At 46.9% G+C, this 21,283-nt stretch overlaps 1 protein-coding gene across 3 annotated transcripts in view; it reads right to left on the bottom strand.

Annotated features, from left to right (window-relative positions):
• ASTN2 (astrotactin 2) overlaps nt 1-21,283 on the bottom strand; it is an 858,139-nt gene that overhangs the window by 350,999 nt on the left and 485,857 nt on the right. The window lies entirely within an intron of this gene.

The raw sequence follows: 21,283 nt of genomic DNA, 5'->3' as shown, positions 1-21,283 counted from the left end.
TTAAAAGAAGTTAAACATGCATTCATTACAGTTAAGAGCACCATTTATGATATCTGTAATCAAGATGATACAAATACATATTTAAATACATATTTTTAAATACATATTTAAAAAGAAAATAGTAAAAAAAAACCATCCATATGCTATCATATGACTTGATGTGTGTCTACTTGTGATGATGAGGAATAATGAAATAAAGAGTGCCAAGTTTCCTGTCTACTTGTGATGGAACTTGGCGTTCTTTATTTCATTAATCATCCTCATTTGGGAAGATAGGCTTGAGATTTCCATTTACCAATAAGTAAACTGTGGCTCTGAAAGGTAAGGAGTCTTGTTAAAGTCCATCAGCCTGTAATGTGGCAGAATTGAGATTGGTGCCAAGCTCCCTCTGAGTCCAAAAGAGAAAGCTCCTCCTGCTATACCACTCTTAACTCACAATTTGTCTGTTTCTACAGATTCTAGACCTCCTCATAGCAACTCTGCAAAATGGGCACATTCCTATTATCCCAACTTTGGTTATATATTGAAACTATTAAAGGTATGGAACGTCCCCGATTTCCAAAGCCTATAAACAGCAGAGCCAAGATACAAACACAGGACTGTCTGACTCTAGAATCTTAGAGCTTTATTTTTCATACTATTGCATAAAAGTGACCCCATCCAGACTGACAGCAACAGTGGTTGGAACAGTCACAGGATTCTAGACAAACGCATTCTTCCTCCAGAGGAGACTGGACCAGGTACCATAATCCACAGTTTCACAGTTCTGCCAAGGTTTTATGAGAGAAGATATACAGACAGGAGTTTTTGGAGCCTGCTTCCTGGCAAAAGGGCCACAAATAAGGACATCCCACCACTGGAGTATCTGTGATGCGCACAGCTGTAGGAGATACTAGAGGGACACCACAGGCACTGAGTAGTGACACACAGTCTCCCATGATATAGGACTCATGGGGTCCAGAATTGTGAAAGAAGGGAGATGATTGTTGCACAAAGAGGCCAGAGAGTACCCTTGGTATTGCCTCTGGACCATCCTTCATCATCCTCCCACTGTTTCCCTCCAGAGGCGTGGAGTTCGAGGTTTGGGTGTTGTAGCTTATTTTCTACCTCCAGTATCATCCCCTTCTGTATTATCATTCATACTGACTGCCAGTGAACCTCATACACTCCAGCTCTAATTCGATATGCCACTTATCAATAATAGCCCCCCATTACTTACAGAAGAAAATCCAAATTAGTTTCCTTGGCATTTGAGGTCCTTCACAATTTGGTCCCCCCCACCCCCTGCCTGTCCAGCTTCTTCTACCCTGTCCTCATAGCCACAGGTCTCTTCTCATTCCCTAAACCCACAATCTTAATTTAGATTCTCTGAGAACGGACTCTGAAACAGACTTGCACAGAGCAGGTGTTTCAAGGATCCCTCTTACACAGTTGTAGGAAGTAAGCAAGGCAGGACTGGACAAGGGAGAGGCTGAGTCACCATGTGGTTAATGCATTTAGATCTGAAGCTTCAGTTTGTTGTTCCGGAGCTCTAGAGTTGGGTGGCCCTTTAAGAATATCCTGATTAAAGACAAGGGACCCCACCCTCTGTATCACTATATCGTCACTGGCCAAGGGCTGCCATCCAGAAGGTGGTATCATTGGATGAGGCAGTTTCCTGTGGCTGAAGGCAATAGCCAGTGAGGGACACATTGATGGGCCATGAGTCACAATCTAGGGGATGGGCAGGTCAGCCGTGAAAAGGGGATCTGAGTATAGCATGTACCTTCACTTCTCAGAAGCCTTAATCATGCTTTTGGGTCTGGGATGCTCATCTCTAATTTTTCTCCCTGATAAAATCCCAAGAATCCCTCAAAACTATTCAAATTCATCCACCCATCCATTCATTCATATACTGCAGTGCTTACTGAATGCTTACCCCGTAGCAGGCACTATTCTAAGTACTGGGGATGCAGAAACGACATAGGACAAAGCCCTGACCTCCAAAGAGCTTGCTATGACCTTCTTAGGAACCCCTGTCTCCATCCCCCAACTAGAACTAATTTCTTTTCCCTCTGAACACACTGTTTAAATCTATGATCCCACGGATCTTAATCATCAGCTCTATGGTTGCTCAGAAAGCCCATCAGCTTTTTGAGCAAATGCTTCAAGAGTTACTCATCCCTTTCCAGCCTCCAGCACAAGGCTGGCAAAAACCTGTGGTAAGTAAATGTTTTCTAGAAGAAACACAACACCAGAAGGCATGGATACAGGCAGGCTCCACCTGTCACTGGTCTCACCAAGAGTCTCTCCAATGGGATCTGCCCCTGCCAAGCCTCAGCTCTAGGTTTCTGACCCAAGTCCTTCATGCTTAGGTCTGTAGTAGAAGGACAACAGAGAAGATGGCAGGAGAGCTGCCAGACTGGCCCTCCCTTTTCAACTTGACACAGAATGAGGTCAGGGTGGCAGGTGGATGGGGGAAAAGAATGAACAGTTCCTGAACGGAGGCTCTTGGGAAGCTTGTTGTTTTGTTTTGTTTCGTTTTTAAGATTTATTTATTTATTTGACAGACAGAGATCACAAGTAGGCAGAGAGGCAGGTAGAGAGAGAGGAAGGGAGGCAGGCTCCCTGCTAAGCAGAGCCTGATGCAGGGCTCGATCCCAAGATCCTGGAATCATGGCCTGAGCTGAAGGCGGAGGATTTAACCCACTGAGCCACCCAGGTGCCCCGAAGCTTGCCACTTTTCAATCACAGAAAGAATTGAGGATTCTGAGAAGACACTAAGGCTATTAAAATATTAATATCCTTAGAGGGAGAAGAAAAAGTGAGAATTAAAAGGAGGAGATAAAGACAGAGGGAGAGACAAGTTGAGAAAGTGTGAGACCACATAAAGAAATAAACATGGAGAGAAATTGCTAGAAAGGAGAGAAATGGATAGATGGATGGATGTGTGGGCAGATGGTTTGGTGGGTGGGAGTTTGGGTGGGTGAGTGAATGGATGGCAGACAGACAGAAAAGCACAGAGACAGAGAGAAAATCCAGAGGAGTATCATATAGAAAGAGATTAAAAGAGGAAAATATGGAGGCAGAGAAACTATGTGAAAAGAGACAGAAATGAGCTAGAATAGGGAGAAACAGGAGTAAGAAACACAGAGATTTAAAAGGAGAAAACATAAAGGTAAACAGAACAAGGGCGTCCTGTATGGAGCACAGGGAGAGGGGACGGGTTGAGGAGGGGGCAAGGGGTGGGGGCTGGGGAAGGAGACAGCCTCAGAAACAGAGAATGAAAGTGAAGAAAAAGACCCTGAGTGAGTGGAAGAGAACACACACAGGGACACAGAGAGCAGTCAGAGAATGACAAAGAAAAACAAAGAAAGAGGAGAGAAAAACAAGCAAAAAATGTCACCTTGCAGTGGAACCTGGCGACAGCTCAGGCTATACAAATAAGGAGGCTGTTAGCTTTTAAAAGGATTGATTCTGCATAAACATCAGTTACATGAGGGGAACATTATTTCAAACACAAAGACCTGACACTGGGGCTGTTACTGAGTCTAGCAGTGATTGTGTCAGGCTGGAGAAATGAAGAATCATCAGGCACAAGCCAGAGAAGTAGCTCAAGGCAGACTCTGACATTTTCTTAACTTCAGACTTAATCCCTCATCCCAGGCTGAGTTCAGGATTCGGGGTCTGTTGGAGCTTAAAGCTGCCCCAGTAGCTGGGGGCAAAGGATCAGGGGACTAGCCCTCCAGGTGGAGGTGGGCTGGGGTGACAGAGAGATCTGGGTGACTCACAGCTTTGCGAGAAATCACCATCAGTCCCAACATCTTCACCAGCTCTAATTTCCTGAGCATCTGCTGTGCATGGGCACTGTGCTAGGTTCCTTCCCTGTGCTCTGTCCTTTGACTTTCACCATTGGCCTAGGAAGTATACCTTTTTGTTCCTACCCTGAAGCTGGAGATTGGGTCTTAGGGGGAGGGGAGTTCTGTCACTCGCCCTGGTCCATGAGACAGAGAGGCCAGGGTGTGCATCCAAGCTGGCTTGATGCCAAGTCCTGAGCTTTCTCTGTGCAATGGGTGAGCTGGGCCAACTTGCTCTATGCCCCTGGGCAAGTCAGAGCTCTCGTAACAGGACAGCTGGTAGAAATCTACATCTAATCGCTCTGTGTCTTTGAGGAGGAAGAACTGGAAGGGCAGAACCTGGACAACATCTGCATTCCTCCCAGCACTGTCTCCTGGCCTGGGTAAATGCTGTAATAGCCTAGATGCATGCTGGAGTAGGAGGAAGAACCTCATTTCCCAGCGCTGCCATAACAAGCACCTTGAACTGGATGCTTTCGAAGAAGAGAAACTTATTTCCTCCCAGTTCTGAAGGTTTGAAGTCCAAACTCAAGGTGTCAGCAGAGCTATATTTCTTCTATAGGCTCTAGGGGAGAATCCTTGCTTCCCATGGCTCCTGGCAACTCCTGGCATCCCTTGGCTTATAGCAAATCACTCTAACTCACATGGCCTTCTTCCTGCATGTTTTTCCCTCTTCTTACAATGACACCATCCATTGGATTTAGCACGCCCCTAATCCATTATGATCTTATCTTGGTTATCTCCGCAAACACCCAATTTCCAAAGAAGGTCACATTCTGAGAATCTGGGTGGACACAGATTTTGGAGTTACATGAATCAACCCAGTGATCCATGGCTCAGAGGAAAGTCTTCAAGCTCACACAGTAGGAGAGAGCCAGGATTAGAACATTCTGGTCCTTGGCTCTGACTCCAGTGCTCCTAACACCACACCAGCCCTTCCACTCCAGACCCTGCATGCTACACTGCGGTATCTATAGGCCTGGAAAGTCTTAGAAAAAGGAGCATGGTGAGGCCACTTCTCCTGCGTTTGAGGGGAGAAAAGACCCACTTTAATTAAGTACATCATATCCCAGGCAGAACAGGGGTCAGCAAGTTTCTCTTTATAGGAGTCCATAGTAAATATCTTGGGCTCTGGAAGCCATACAGCCTCTGACCCAACGACTCAACTCTGCCTTTGTAATGCTCAATCAGCCAGAGAGAGTATGTGGTGATGATATGGAAATACAATGAGTTAGCATGGTATGTTTCAATAAGATTGTGTGTACGAGGAGACACAGCAGGCTGGATTGCTATTTCTCGGTGTTTGTTTTAATGGGAACACCCACAGGTCAGTGTTGGAAGTTAAGATCTGAACCCAGATATGCCTGACTCTACAACCCGCATTCTTGCTCCTGCATGAAGTTTCATCTGCACCTCAGTCTTCCCATCTGTAAAGTGGAAACAGTATGTTTTCAGCTCCCAACCATGTAGTATCATTGTGAAAACACAATGACACGATGTGCAGAAGCCCAATGCAAATCTATTCAACATCCATTCACTTAAGACACCTTTGGACACCTGCTGCAGGCAAGGTACTGAGCTGATCTTGACTCTGGCTCCCCTCTGGCCTCTCCAGGCCCTGTTCTTGCACCTGCGGGATCCAGGTGCTGTCCATGGTGCTGCCAAGTGTCTCTCCAACTCTGGCATCTGAATTCTTTCTTTCTGATAATCCTGGTTTCAAAACGGAGTCAATCAGACCCCAGGAGGCCAAGTGAGGCTGCCATCCCCCACCCTAGCTGATTGCTCCAGCACAAATACATCACCTGGGTCCCATTTGGCTGAGTCAGCAGAGCCTCACACAGGATGAGCATGAGGCTGGGCAGCTGGGGACAGATGCTGACATGGCCTTCTCTTAATAAACACCAGGGGAGGTCTGTGTCACTCACAGAGAGGTGTGAACAGGTGACTCAGGGCCCAGACACTGACATGGCCCCACGCATGTGGACTAATCATTCTCTGATAACAGTGGCAACCTGGTCTCCTGAGCTCCTGGGGAGGGAGGAACCTTGGACAGGCACTTCCACCCCAGCAGCATGAGCAACAGTGCAGACCAGGGGATATGCAGCAGCTTTGTTTCCTGGCTTCACTCATTATGAGATGCTGGACAAGTCCCTTATACGCTGAGCCTCTACTTCCTCATCTGAAAAATGGATATATGAACATGTGGCTGGCAGAGTTAGCATGAGAATTAATGCAGACAATATATATATGAGAAAGTGCCCAATGGCTAGTAGTGATTAGCACCACCTTAGTGTCCCTCAAAGTTGTAAGAACCATGGCTTGAGAATGTAAGGAGCTCAATAAGGAGAAGGGAAGGTCTGTTTACTCATTCAGATTTTTTATTGATGCCTAATTTCTTTCAGGGCCCTGACCTGATTCCTGGGGCACATAAGCATAGATGTGACATAGCATGAGTTAGGGAGGTAGAAAAGAAAAACAAAAGTTAACTTCGCAATATAACTGGGGCCATAGGATCATAAAGAGATTTCCCTCATCCAGACCTTAGAAGTGGGGGTGGGTGCAGTCAGACAAGGCTTTTTGGAGGGAATAGTATTGAACCTGAGACATAAAGGAGGGGGAGGAATTGGCCAGATAAAGGAGAGTGGTATGGGGTAAGAGTATTCTAGGCAGAGAGAACAGAATATATTAAGTCCCAGAGAGGTAGGGGAGACATGCCTTGGTTCAGGGAACATTAAGCAATGCAAGGAAGCAGGAGTGCTGGGATGCGGTGGGGTATGACAAAGGGCGGGGCAGCACCGGCGGCCGGCAGTCAGGCCTGGCAAGGTTTGGTGTGCCAGGCCTTGGCAATTCTGGACTTCACCCTGGGAGCCATGGATAGCCCCCAGAGGTTTCTAAAAGCAGATCCCACTTTTGTTTAGTAATGTAGATTGGTATTTTCTACAAATCCTATGGCAATAAAACAACAATAACAGTGAAAGCTTCTCGGGCATCCATCCCAGGCCCTGAAAAAATGTAGCAAGGGTTGCTTGTGTCCGCTTACTTCACCCTCATAAAAAACCAAAACCAAAACCAAAACCAAACCAAACCAAACCAAAACAGAGAAGCACAATAATGTAAATGCTATGATATCTCCATTTTACAGAGAGAGAAACTGAGGCACCATTTTGAGGATGAAGGCTGTTTTGAGACCAACTAAAGATAATGTAGGTAACAGTCCCAGGACAGTGGCCAGCCCGCAGCAACTGCTTTATCCTAAAAGGCTTCCGGGCAGAGGTGAGCTGGAGCAAGCCACAGGGAGGCAGATTTGGGCTTTTCTAACATCAGAGCCAATGAGCAAGGTCCTGCTGCTGCCGGCCATGGCGGGGATGCAAACAGAGGGGGGATGGCCATTTTCGGGGCTGGCTGTGGGGCAGAGCCCAGCTTCTGGGGAGGGCTGTACAGTACCATCGTGATGGGGAAAAACAACGGATACTACCTATTGCTCCCTGAAGACATGAAAGCTTTGATGTGACATGACTTCATGGGTTACTTCTTGCCACAGTCCTGTGGGGTGGTGCTATTCCCATGGCCCCTTCTGTCAATTAAAAAAGAAATCCACACCCTCACGTACAGGAACCTGCACTCACGGTGGTGGGGGCGGGCCCCATGTCACACACTAAGTCAGTACGGGGGAGCCAGGGCCCCGCCCTGGGGTGTCTGAATCCGAGCCAACACTGTCCTGTCTTCCTCCTTCCGATCGCATCCCAGCTGGAGATTCTGGGGCTGGTGTTCCAGCTGATACTTCTCATTTCCCTTCCTCTAGCAATTACGCTTTGCCCTAATTTAGGTCAAGGATATACACTGCCGTGCAGAGTGGGCTCTGAGTTTCCTGTGAGTGCCTGTGCCTTTGAGTAGCTCTCGAGCTTCCTGTGAGCTGAGATTCCCCTCACTTCTGTACCTCCCGCCACGCCCCCCGTGGGCTGGGTGTGCTGCAGCTGTTTGGTGAGTGAACCCAGCCGGTGAAGAAAGAAGAGGCACAAAGGGGGCCATCAGCTGCACGGTCTTGGGGACAAAGAGAAAATGTCTGTGAGTGTCCACTGCCCCCTGTGAGATGGGGACAACAGCATTCGGCTCACAGGGCTGAGGTCAGGACTCCAGGAGATGAAAGCCATCAGGGCTAGTCCTCGGCACCTGGCCCAAACAGGGGTTCCCAGTAAGGGGCCGTTGTGTTTCAGAAGTGCATTTGTCCGTCTCGTGAATATTTCCCCGGCACTTGCCGTGGGGGCTGGAGGTTTGGGAAGCAGAGAGGAGAGGAGAGGGCAAAGGCTTTGTTTGTTGGATCACACGGCTCACTTGATGGCACAGAGTCACCCCACGAGTCTCTGCGTCCATGCCCACTTCTGAATCTGCGCCTCTGTCCGTGTCTACATCTGTAACTACAAACTCTGGCAGATGCTGAAAGAAGACAGGTGGTCAGAGAGCCCAGGTCAGAGGGGCCAGTCTCACCTAAGGAGTGGACGATGGGAGTTGGGACACTGGGGGAAGCTGGTTTCCTCAAAGAGCATCAGGCCCAGAAGCCAAACCAGCCAGCAGCCTGGTAAAGTTTTGTCACCCCACGGCTCTCCCTAGGAGTGTCGAGACAAGGTGTGACCCTCACCCCCACATGCCCAAGGACCATGGAGTCCATCCGATCTCTGAGACCATCATTCCTTGGAAAAAGCTACTACCTCATTTGGACGGCTCTGTCATAGAAATTCACCTCACCCCATCCCCCTTTCTCCTGCCCCTATGAATCCCATCATCATATTTAAAATATTTTATTTATTTATTTGACAGACAGAGATCACAAGTAGGCAGAGAGGCAGGCAGAGAGAGAGGAGGAAGCAGGCTTCCTGCTGAGCAGAGAGCCCGATGCGGGGCTCGATCCCAGGACCCTGGGATCATGACCTGAGCCGAAAGCAGAGGCTTTAACCCACTGAGCCACCCAGGCGCCCCCCCCATCATCATATTTAAAAGGAACCATTATTTTAAAAGTTCCGTGAGAAATGCTGAGGACTGAGGATTATTTATTTATGAAATACCCACATGGACTCATGGAGAGCTCCTTACAGTTCTCATCCCGGAGAGAAGCTCATTAAGATGGGCCCCAGGGGTGGGAGGGCACAGGGTTCTCAGGAGCAGCTGTTCAGAAGCCCAGCTGGGAGTGCACAGGCTCCCCAGGGAGCACAGAAGGCCACGGTGACCTGGGATGGCAGACGGGGCTGCCTAGAAACAGGAGAGCTCACCAGCAGAGCGTCCATGGAGCCGTGTCCTCCGGCAGGAAGATACAGGCTGGAGGCTCCAGGCAGGGGACCCGGGTCTAGCTCTGCCTCACTCTGCTGTGTGTCCCCAGGAGACTTAACATCCTCTCTGAGCCTCTCAGGTTCCACATCTATACAACAACTGGGTGATCTAGAAGACTCTTATCCGCTCAGATTTCTAATTACATGATGTGGCTTCGAGAAACAAGAAAGACAGCACGGAAAGGTAAGAATGGGGTAGTGGGGAGAGACAATACCCATTCCTGCCACTGTACCTGTCATTGCCATTGTTTAGCACCTAAGGGAATCAAGAGACGTATACAATCAGCAGGGAAATCAGAAAGTGTTACCCTTTGTTACCAAGAAGAAGCCACAGGCTCAAAACAGGCCCTGCCACTTCTCAGCAGAGAAAACCGTCCAGCTCATTTCTCCCTCTCTGAGGCTCACCTTCCTCAAGCATGAATCATGGGCCACGGCGCTTAACTCTTAGGTAACCGGGAGGGTCGCGAGATGGTAAAAGCTCCGTGAGGACAGGGCTCTGATGCCCTCACTGCAGTCCAGCACCTGAAACCCTAGACAGCCTTTCAGATTGTTGTCAGAAAGATGAATGAGTCCCTGAAGGAATGAATGAATGAAGGCAAACTGCTGTCCCCTTCCCCACCCATGTACTGGTTGTCCTTGCTGAGTCACTACCCATAGCAGGGTTTTCCTCCAGCCTGAAAGTTACTCAAACCAGAGAACGGGGGCTCCCAACTCAGGGCCCAGGACCCCTTTGTTAGCCTGCCAAAACATACGGGTCGCATCTTAAAATAACGTTTTTAAATGCAAAAAAAAAAAAAAAAATCAAATGCAGAAAACATTACAAAAGAAACCACTTACCAAAAGAGTTTTTTTGTAAAAAGTGAGCTACAATAATATATATGCTGCTTTGTTGACACATTAAATAAAAAGACCCAGTAACAGATGCAATAATGACCATAAATTGGAAGTAGTGATGAGCAGAAACTAGACGTTACGATCTGCAACAAACGAAAGATGATAGACTACTGCGTGTGATTTCTTTTAGCGGCAAAGTCATAGGGGCTATTAACACGTCAGTGTCTACAATAGGAGAAAATGCTGACTTTCAATGAGCGGTTGGCGAAAGTAAAAAAATGTATTATTTTTCCGTGTGATTTCATGGACCTCCAGCATGGACCCCAGGTTGAAAGCCTCTGTCTAGCCCAGCACTTTGATAGAGAAAGTTGGTCCCCGAATATCTGCTGGGGAGGGAGTAGAACCAAAAGCTTGGGTCTAGAGAAGAGGAGGCAGGACACGAAAACTCAGCTATGAGCACACCAACATCATTCCTTCTTGCAGGGGTACAGGCGGTATGCTGAAGAAAGAAGAGACTTGGATGACAGACAAAAATTTTACAAAGCTCTCAAGGGCATGTCCTGGCATGAGTGACCTCCTCCCTGAGCTTTTGTTTGCTCAGATGTAAATGCATTATTAAATGCATCATTGCTGTGTTTCCTGCAGGGTGGCTGCGGGACCCGGCGAAATAAACAAGGCAGTGCACCTGTGCATAGCTACAAATGCGAGCGCCTCTCTGCCGCTCATCTGTTCCTCCCAGGGTAAGACAAGTTTACTGCAGCCACCCGCACTTAGAGCTGCCCCATGTACCACGGTGGGGAAGCATTTCTGCATTCCTTTGCACCTACTGAGTACCAGGCCCTCTGCTAGATACAGCACCCAGAGGTGCCCAGACAGAACCCAACCCTCAAGCAGTGTGTAGGCTGGGGCAAGGGACAGCAGGATTTACAACAGGAAGCCGAGGGAACACTTACAGTATAGATGCATAAAAATACATGAGATCCCCAGCAGGAAGCAATGAATTCTTCCTGCCCTGCTTAAGGAAGCCTTTCGGAGGAGGCAGCAATCGATTGGCTCTTTAAGGAGATGAACACAGTGATGAGGAAGAGGGAAGGAACAAAGGAGGAGAAGAAAGGCAGGGACTGGTGTTAGAGGCTGGCCCAAAGCAGAGCATCTAAAATGTGTTAGGGAGTGGGGAGGGAGGATTGTTCATGAAACAAGTGGAGGAAATAAGAAGAGAGCCCATTATTAAAGAGAGGGGTGAGCAGGAGAAAAGGAAACTCACCAGTTCAAGCCCAGAAGGCAGCTCTTACGACCTCATTTTATAGAGAAAAAAGCCGAGGATCAGAGTGGTAAAGTCATATACGATCCCATCGTTCCTAAAAAGTGGAGCCACAGCAGGAATCCAGCCAATCTCCAAAGTCCATGCTCTCCCGAGCGTGGCACTGGATGCCGCCTTGTAGAAGACCGTGCTTTCAGGAAATCCACCCAACATCAGAATCCGGAACCGGAAAGCTTGAGGACTAGGACTTTGGTGATGGGGGAAGAACTGCTTTCCCGCAAAGGCAGCCCTCACCCCCCTTTCCTTGCCTTGTACACTCCATCTTTGCCTCCTCTGGCCCTGGCAGTTTGGGCCACTAGCCTGCAGGGGATGCCTGAGTGCTGGTGAACACAGGGACTGTTTGGTTTCAGCTGGGATTCTGGCTATCTCCAGACAGCTATCCCCCTACACCCAGGCTACGTGGACCTTGGGGGCTTCTTGTCCGCCCTCTGCGTCCCCACTCGGCCAGGGGCCTTTGCTTCTGGCTACTGTGCCAGCCAAGCTGCCTCTGCCACGTGCTGGCAAGCGGGTCCCAGGGCCAGCACAGGTGGGAGGGAGCCAGCACCTGCTTCCCTCCCAGGGCACTGGCCTGTACCTATAGAAAGCCCTAGGGCATCGGCATTTAGCCCTAGGGCAAAAGCCCTGGCCATTGCTGAGATGGGGAGAAGTTCCTAAAAAGCATCTGGAGGACAGGAACAGGCAGCAACTTTGTTTTCCAACTCATGAGTTTTCCTTAGACTCACCCTCATTGGCTTTGAAGACTTTCTCCTTCATTTAGCCAAGCCAGATTTGTCGTGTTCTCTGTGGCCTCACTGAATGCTGAGTCTGCTTTCTTAGTATTAATAATAGTGTGGAAGCCAACAGCCTGAGCCCTCCACCCACACCATCTCCTGCAATCCTCACGGCACCCTTGCCAGAGAGGCCAACGCAACCCCACGGTACAGATACACAACTGAGTCCAAGGGAAGTGCGGAGACCTGACAGAGGTCATGATCAAGTACATACCTAGCTCTGTCCGACTTCAAAGCTGGAGGCATGTTTCACTTCCATGCCAGCCCAGCACCAATTTCAACCTGTTTCATGAAGGAAGTGTGCATACAGCCCAGCCTGTCTGGGAACAACCCCGTCGACCGCACAGGGCTTGGCTTGGAAATGGGTACTGGGGACGTTGAAGCAAGGAGGGCTTCGGGAGAGATGAGGGAAGGAAGGAGCAGAGGCGGGGTTTACGTTCCCATCACACTGTGTGTTTCTAAAGGCAGGCGTCTGCTCCCAGAGGGCCCAGAGCAGGGATATTTGACAGGGAGTGGTGCAGATTTGTTGAATATTTAAATGAATGGATGGATGCGTAAATAGACAACAGGAGAATTCACTGAGGAGTTCCTCGAAGAACAAATACACTAGCCTGATTTCCTGGGAAATTGGTCTTTGGAAGAATTTGAGCTTTCAAGAGCCCTAGGCTCCATATTCTTAATGGCTTCTCTGGTGGTAATTAGAGGGTCATGATTTAGAAAGACGAAGAGAGAAAAATGCAGATCACTGTGGCCCCCTCTGCTGACTAGGGCTCTTGAAATGGGAGCCATCCTTTAGCCAGTGATCCGCGACACAGCACACGGCCTGGTGCTGACAACATGGTGTCGTGCAGTTTAGAATTTTGTTAAGATGGTAAATCTCATGTTCAGTGTTCTTACCACAAACAGGCCGACAGACTAATGAAAACAACAACAGAGAAGGAAGAGGCAGGAGGAAACTTCCAGAAGTGATGCCAACGTTCAGTACCTTGATGGCGCGAACGGTTTCACAGGTGTGTACACGTGTCCAAACGCATCCAACTGCATACATTGAAAATGTGCTGTTTCTTGGTATATCAATTATTTCAATCCAACTGCTAATCACTAAAATAAAAACTGCCCTTGGCGGGGTCCTGCGTGGCACAGCTGGTTCAGTGTCCAGCTCTTGATTTCAGCTCAGATCATGATCTCAGGGTCATGAGATTGAGCTCTGTATCGGGCTCCATTCTGAGAGTGTAGCCTGCTTAAAATCCTCTCCCTTGCCTTCTGCCCTTCCCTTGGCTTGTGCACTCACTCTTTCCCTTAAAAAAAAAAGAAAGAAAGAAAGAAAGAAAGAAAGAAAGAGAAAAAGAAAAGAATAAAAAAGAGCTCTTGGAATCCCAAGCCGCTGACAAGGTCATGGTGTTCCCCAGATCTCACAGTTACAGAGTGGTCTCCAGCCAAGAAATTCTCTCTCTACATGTGTCCTTTGAAGTGGCTTCCTTATATCACCCCTCATGCTTTGATTACCTTCTGACCCCATAGGTGGCCACAGGCCCTTTGCTCTCCCAGCTCCTGGACATAGCCAGCTTCCATGTGGCGAGCAGGGGTGCAAGGAGAAATTCAGCCAGGTTGCAGGAAGGGAGTGGACTGAAGCCCAGAGGGAAATGTAGGGGAGCAGGGACTTCTAGAACCAGAAGCACATTGTCATTCCAAAATGCTTCTTGGCCAAACAAACCCAGAGCTAGTTGCATTTTCAAGGTGATGTATCACTTTATTAGGCTGTCACAGTTGTATCTGGTCTTGTTTCCATTTTACAGATGAACAAACTGAGTCCCTGAGTCCCTTAAAATCAGACCCCCTGATATTTTGAGCAGTGTCCATGTTCTGTGGTGTTGCTGCTGCTTGGAGGAGAGAGGGTTTGAGAGGTTTTGAGTGTGGCTTTAGGATAAAACGCATGCATCCAGGGTAGTATGTATGGGGCAGGGTAGTATGTATGGAGGAGACCGTGTGTCAACACAGGGACAGGAATGCTGGAGTATGAAATCCTGTTCTAAGGGGAATCTATTCTACAATACAGATGGAGGAAGGAGACAAAATCCAAGTGGTGTTAGAACAAAGGAAAGAAAGAAATGTTTAAGGAGAACAGTTTGGAAGACTGGACAGCATTCAGGACCCCAGTTAGGAAAGTCAAAGCTGGAATTCCAGCTCTGCCAGCAACCTCACTGCATGACCTTGAGTCACACAGTCTCTCTGATCCTGGCTTCCTCCTTTGCCAAATGGATATTATAGCCCCTACCTCCCAAGACAATGATATGGACATGAAATGACATAAACCACCAAAAGCAGCCCACATGTGGCCTGGTGCAGAGTAAGAGTCTAGCCAGTGTAAGGTCCCTTTCAGCTGCACCTCTCAGCCAGGACCCGGGGTGGCTGCTGTCCTTGCATCGTGACGGCAGATTTGAAGAAAACACAATTGCAAGAGACTCCATCTTACGTAGAATACAAAGCGCTTCTAGCTATCTACTCAAATGTTACTTTCATCTATACAACAGAAATTCCAGGCAGGAAGAGGCTGTGTCCAGTCTATCAGCTATTAGGGGGGGGGGGGGGGAAATAAAGGAAAAGAAAAAAGAAAAAGTTGCAGTGGATAGTGAGTAATGGTAATTAAATAGTTCATTCACTGGTTGAACAAGAACTTGTTACTTTGAAGCATCAGGATTCTCTGTAGCACAGTTTAACAAATGGGGTTTTTACGTGGTGAAAATCAGCAGGTAATTTCCTACAGATCATTCATAATAATAAGACCGTTAGGTATCCAAAGCCTAAAAGGGTGATTCTTAATTTCTTTAGAAGCAACAAAATAATAATCCATCTCTCTATCCATCCATCTGTCCATCCGTCCATCCCTCTGCTCATCATTCCATTCACCTGTCCATTGCAAAGCTACTTAATTAATGAGCACCTGCTACACCCATCCCTGTGCTAGAAGCAGTCAGAAATACAGACAAGAGAAGCCACGGCCTCTGCCCTCAACAAAGCCACCGATCTCGAAGAGCAGAAAAGACCTGGGAAGGAGGTCTATGGGAGGTCAGAAAGGAAGGAGGATGCTTCCAATGTGGGGTTAGGGGAGTGGGTGAGAGCTGGGTCTGCAAATTAAGCACGACTTCAACCTTGGTATTATGAGCCACGCATATGTAAGTTTATTAAAAGATAAATATATTATTTACCAAAAAAAATCAGTGGTGACACTGGGGTAAGAGAAAGAGAAGGCGAAAGAAGAAGGGGGAGATTATGGATGGAAAATAAGGTCCCTGTATTTGAGTGTGAAGGCAAAAAGAAAATAAAATATCAGAAGACTGGATTCAAAGAAAATGGGATTGAGCAAGTGAAACCTAAACGCCAACTCTTCTCCAGAAGCTTGCGTATGTTTTACTTTGCACTTATTTGATAAGAAGTTACTAGTTTTTACCAACCAAGTTGTCAAATATTTTTGTCAAATGATAACTCTCAGTGCTGACGAGGATACAGTGAAATATTTTTTCCTATTCAACTTGTACTGGTATAAAGTTTATGAAAAGCAATTTGGCAAAATAATCAAAACTCCTGAAATGTTCGTACAATCAGACCCAGTGATCAAAGTAGTACTTTTTGAAGGAGAGTCAGCAATGCACTTAAGGATGGGTCCACGAACATGCTCTTATCCATATCATTCAAACACGGCTGAAAGTTGGAATGTTCTAAATGTTCCACAGTGACAATATGGTGATAAACATTATGGTTCATTCATAGGATATGTGAAAATTAAAAAAAAAAAAATCAGGACCTCTAGGAAGAGTGAATAGTATGGAAAATATTATAATAATTATATTTTTTCCAGGAAATAAAAAGCAATGAAACATGACATATATGTAAATACTCATATATTTGGGGGGAAAAATCAAGAAGTAGGTCCCATTTCACTGGGTTGGGTGTGTGGCCATGAGAGTAAGAGTGTGAAGGAGAGAGCCCTTAGATGTGTTCACCGTATCCATGTTCCTTTGTGGTAACAACACCCTGTTAGTTTTGTGGAAATTTTCACCAATCTCCCCACAGATGTATATAGACTGGATATGGTCTCGTTGATGCATCCGTCAGGGTGCCTTGCAGTCCTCCGGACTTTGGGTGAGCAAATAACCTGAGAACTAGGCCAATTAGATGTTGACCTCTGGAATCTGAATCTTAAGCCAAATGGCATAAAGGGTGAGAATCATAAAGGTTGGAAATCAATTGCTTATAAAATATCCATGCTCCTGTACCTTGTGGAAGTTCTTCTAGGTACCCCCATGGGGCATGTCTACTTTAGTTTGCTGACTGTTGTCATAAACACTGGAAGTTTCTGGACAGGGGAATGACACAAACACAGCTGTGTCTACAAGTGGTTAAGGGGCATTTAGTGCACAGTGTTTGGATTCAGTTTACTGTATCCCGAGTTTTGCCGAAAGAAGATCAAGACAGAGATTGAGGATTTTTGAAGGGTGTGGGGAGAGGATACAGAGATACAGGCAGTCGTGACCAGTAGGGATGCCCATCTTGTGCCTTCCGAGAGAGTGAGCCACAGAAGGTAGCAGGCGAGGGAATGAAGGCCTCCGTCAAGTTCCTGCCTCCACCTGCAAGACCACTGAGGAAGGAGGAGGAAAGGAGAAAAAGCAGAGAATGTCCTTTGAATCCAATGTTCATAGCGTCCCTTGGTAAAGTCACTCTCACAGCCGGGCAGCCAGCCAGGCAGGCCTTCCCTGTAAGCACTGTGTCTTACAAATCTAGGGCTAAGCTTGGGGGCCTATGATAACTGGGAGGCCTTGGGTATGGAAGAAAGCCAATAAGCCTGGAATTGAGAGAAGTAGGCTCAAGTTGCCCACTTGCTGCTAATGTGAGAGATCTTTGTTGCTCCCTTTCCTAAGCCTCAGTTGTCCTATTGTCAAGATGGTGTTTACTTATTCATAACAAGCATGCCCATTCATTCATTCATTCATTCATTTCACACATCTCTCAAGTGCCTACGACTATCATTTACTGCTGGTCTCAGTTTACGTCAGAAGGGTGCGTAGGCTATGGGACCACCCAGAAAAGCCGGCGGAGCTGTGCACCCCTCACTTCTGCACTCATCCCCTCATTTCCAGCTCTTAAGGGTCAGAGCACACAACCACAGGCAGAAATAGCTTGATTCTGGCCACAGATGTACTGTCAAGAGAGATCCACGGCACCAGGAAGATGCAATTATCCACCCCCGGGCATGTTTGCCCTTCTTGCTCCAAACAAGGCCACTATGGGGTGGGCCTGCTGGGTACTTCAGAAAGAAGGAGAGTGGAGGAGGGAGCAGGTGGAGACTGTGCTCACGGGCTTCTTCCTGGGTCTGTGGAAAACTCAGGGGCACACTGTACATATGCAGGGAGTTAAGGTTGACTTCTTCTCCAAGTTGGGCTCCTTCTCCCATGAGGGAAAGAATCAAAAGGTATTTACTGAGCATCTACTGCATGTTAGGCATTGTCAAAAGGTATTTGACAATGTCAAAGGTATTTACTGAGCATCTACTGCATGCTAGGCATTGCTCTAGGTGGAACAAAGGAGGTGGTATATTAGACCCAAAAAAAAAAAAAAAAGTCCTCTCTCTCTCCCAGTGTTTATATTCTAGTAGGGGGACATAAAAGTCTGACAAACGAAGGATGAATCCAAGAGTTAAAGAGTAAAACAATTATTGAGGTAGATGGGGGTTCAACAGTACTGGGAAGGCTGAGAGAATCCTGGCCCAGTTCAAGAAGGTGGTCGGGGAAGCTTGGTATGGCCCTTAATATCATAAAATGGGATAATGAATGCAGAGTGATTAACACAGCACCGGGCCAGAGCCAAGTGCTCAATATATTGCTGTTGTTATTGTTCTTGTTAATTACGCTCGAAGTCCCTTTTCTGAATATGCAGACATCAATGCCTATTTCACAGGATCCCTGAATAGATTGAATGTGGAAATATATAAAAATAAATTTAATGATAAATTCAATGAGTGATTTTTGAGAGTCTGCTATGTTTCAGGGGAGGCAGCCAGACACAAACAATAAATACACAGTGTAAAGTCAGACGAATGAGTAAAGGAAAAGAAGGTAAGGACTGAGGGAGAGAGGCTGTGTTGGTCTGGGGACAGTGGGAGAGGCAAGGGCCACCTGAGGCCTGAGGAGATGAACTTTAGCAAAAGCAGGAAGGAAGTGCTGGAGAGAAGCACGCTGAGGACATCATGGTGCAAGTGGAGAGAATAGCAGGTGCAAAGATCCGGAGGCAGGGCTGGGGTTGGCCCTGCAGGAACAGCAGAGGGCAGACCACAAAGCGTCCTGAAGGCAATGGGAAGGACTGTGGGTTTTATTACAGGTAAAATGCGAAGGCATTGGAGGGTTTTGCGTAGAGTGCACTAATCTGATTTATAGGTTGAAAAGGATAACCACTCTGTGCAGGTAATAGTGTCTATCATCTTATTCATCTGTGATGGTTGTACCATGAGATCAGAGGTAACATATGCAAAGTGTCTGGCCACTCATTCTAATTTTTTTTTTTTAAGATTTTATTTATTTGTCAGAGAGAGAGAGAGGGAGAGCGAGCGAGCACAGGCAGACAAAATGGCAGGCAGAGGCAGAGGGAGAAGCAGGCTCCCTGCCGAGCAAGGAGCCCGATGTGGGACTCGATCCCAGGACCCTGGGATCATGACCTGAGCTGAAGGCAGCTGCTTAACCAACTGAGCCACCCAGGCGTCCCTGGCCACTCATTCTAAAATAAATATATTCATTACACGCTTACTACATGTAGGCTTCTGGGTACAGCAGTGCACATAGAGGCAGCGACTACTTCTTGTCCTTATGGATCTTCTGATGATTTTACTGGCATGGTGTAGATACTCAATGTTATTATCACCTCATAGGAACTATTATATTTTATATTATATGAATACCATAGCATTCATATTTTTCTCTCTTTTGCTCCATAAATGACAGTATCAAAAATCTATCAGAAGATCATTCTCAGAAATAAGGAAGCAGCAAAAGAAAAAAAAAATGAGAATGAAATAATGCAGGAAGGAGCAAGGACATGCCATTTCTCACCCCTGTGTCCTTGAGGTTGTGGCTGTGACCCTCTTCTCCAATCAGTCTCTGGAGGACTCCTAGTCCCATTCCAGAGCCCAGCTCACTTATTTCGGCCTCCATGAAATCAGAAGCCCGCCATCCACCATACCACTCGGGCTGAACCTCTGTCTGCCTGCCTGTCCACCTTCCTAGATCCCATGTCCATCTCCACGGAGGTGCAACCCAGAGCACGTGCATACACTGTTTGCTCATGACATTCCTTGCTCTCATTTATTTCTGTATCCTCAGTGATGGGCACAGGGTCTGACCCATGACTGGTGTAATCAACATTTGCAGAACACAGAAAAGAAAGCAGGAAGAGAGGAAGGGGAAGAGGAGGAATCCAGCTTCCTCCTCCTTTTCCAGGTCACGCGGAAGCTCATTTCAGCCAACAAGGGCAGTGAGTTTATCGGTCCACATTTCTGAGGTATTGAACTCAGTTCCTATTGACAGAAATAACTACCAACAAGGCTGGGGGAGAGAGAAACGTGCTGACAGCGAGCAAATCATACCCCTGGTAGTGGAGTGCCTGTCTATGCCAAGGGGGACAATCATTAATTTCCTGTTCCTTCACAGTTACATTTTTTGGGTTGACTGACAAGTTCATTTTGGGGATTCATCAGGCCCTTTAGAAATAAACTCCCTTCTTATTCCATGTTTCTAACTGCACCTGCCACCCACATGATCGGCTGCCTGGGACTCACATAAACATTTCAAATTGCAAGCAATAGCTCAACATGGTAGTTAGAGCAAATCTTCCAGTTTCTGCATGATATAATCAAGACAGCCCACTCTCCCTGGCATCTCAATTCCACATACAGAACCAAAGAGGACTCCATTCACTGCCCCTGCCTCCCTGCCTTTAAGTCAATGATACCCCAGCATTTGCTGTGAAATGGTTTGTTGGCAGACGGAACTTGAGATTACGTCTCTTGCAAAAGCTGTGTGAGGCTGAGTGAGTCACGTGACCTCTCTGGGCTTTAGAGTTCTTGCCCAGAAAAAGACGGCTATGCTGTGCCTGGCACTGTCAATGAGGGAAACGTGAAGTAACAGAAGCGAACATGTTCCAGCTCTGTAAAGGGGAAGGACACTCGTCATATTCACTCATTAACTCTCGGAATGAGCCTTGTGATGGCCATCTCCCTCTCACAGACAAAAAAACAACAGCTCCTGCAAAGGAAGTCACCCGTGGCAGGCTGACGAGTCCCAGAATTGTGACAGGGACCCAGCTCTCCTGGAGGCAGCAGTTTACAGAAAGATAATTTATCATTGATATTATTAGTGAGTTTGCTCCTATGCCAGCCCTAAAATTCCATTTGCTGTCAGTGGCCTCGAAGTTAGCAAAGGTAGAGGGTAGCAGAACTTTCTGCTGGCCTTCAGACTGTCCCCAAAAGACATAACAGGCCCCAAAACAAAGTCACCTGTGCTAAGCCCAAGTCACCAAACCAAATCTAATACCTAAGCTAATGGCAGTTTCAATCTCCTCTAGGAATGTCATCTTAACCAGTCATTCTAGAATTTTCTGGTCAGCACCAGGGAAGTAATCTGCCTAACAGATACTTTTGTCACTGAGAGGAAGGTTACCTTGCCCGATATAATCTTATTTTTTTTTTCCTTCTCATTTATGACTTCCTGGACCCATCCCCTCTCAACCTTTAAAGACCTTTCCTTTTCTATAGCTCTCTGGCGCTCCTTGGGATTTGCTAGGCAGATGCTGACCTATTCATGAATCATTAAATAAAGCCAATTAGATCTTCAAATTTACCCAGTTGAATTTTGTTTTTTGTTTTTTGTTTTTAACCACATAAACAGAGCACTTCCAGTCCGTCTAGAAATAATTCTTCAAGCTCTGAGTCATCAAAGCCCAATTCTTAGAACCCAAATGCCTGGTGTTGATTATCTAATGTATCCACTGTTGAGTTTATTTTGCTAACCCTAGCCCGAGGTACCCTGACATTTGCATTAATATACAATTTCTCTTCAAGACTGTTTATATTTCGAAAAGGTTTTGTGTAGTTCTAACTATTAACTCCGGCAGGAAAATTTCTCTGTTGAAAGACAAGGAGCCACATGCCGGGAAGCT

The sequence above is a fragment of the Mustela nigripes genome, chromosome 9 (assembly GCF_022355385.1).
Source record: "Mustela nigripes isolate SB6536 chromosome 9, MUSNIG.SB6536, whole genome shotgun sequence".
Lineage (NCBI taxonomy): Eukaryota > Metazoa > Chordata > Mammalia > Carnivora > Mustelidae > Mustela > Mustela nigripes.
This window is presented reverse-complemented; position numbering and strand designations above follow the sequence as displayed.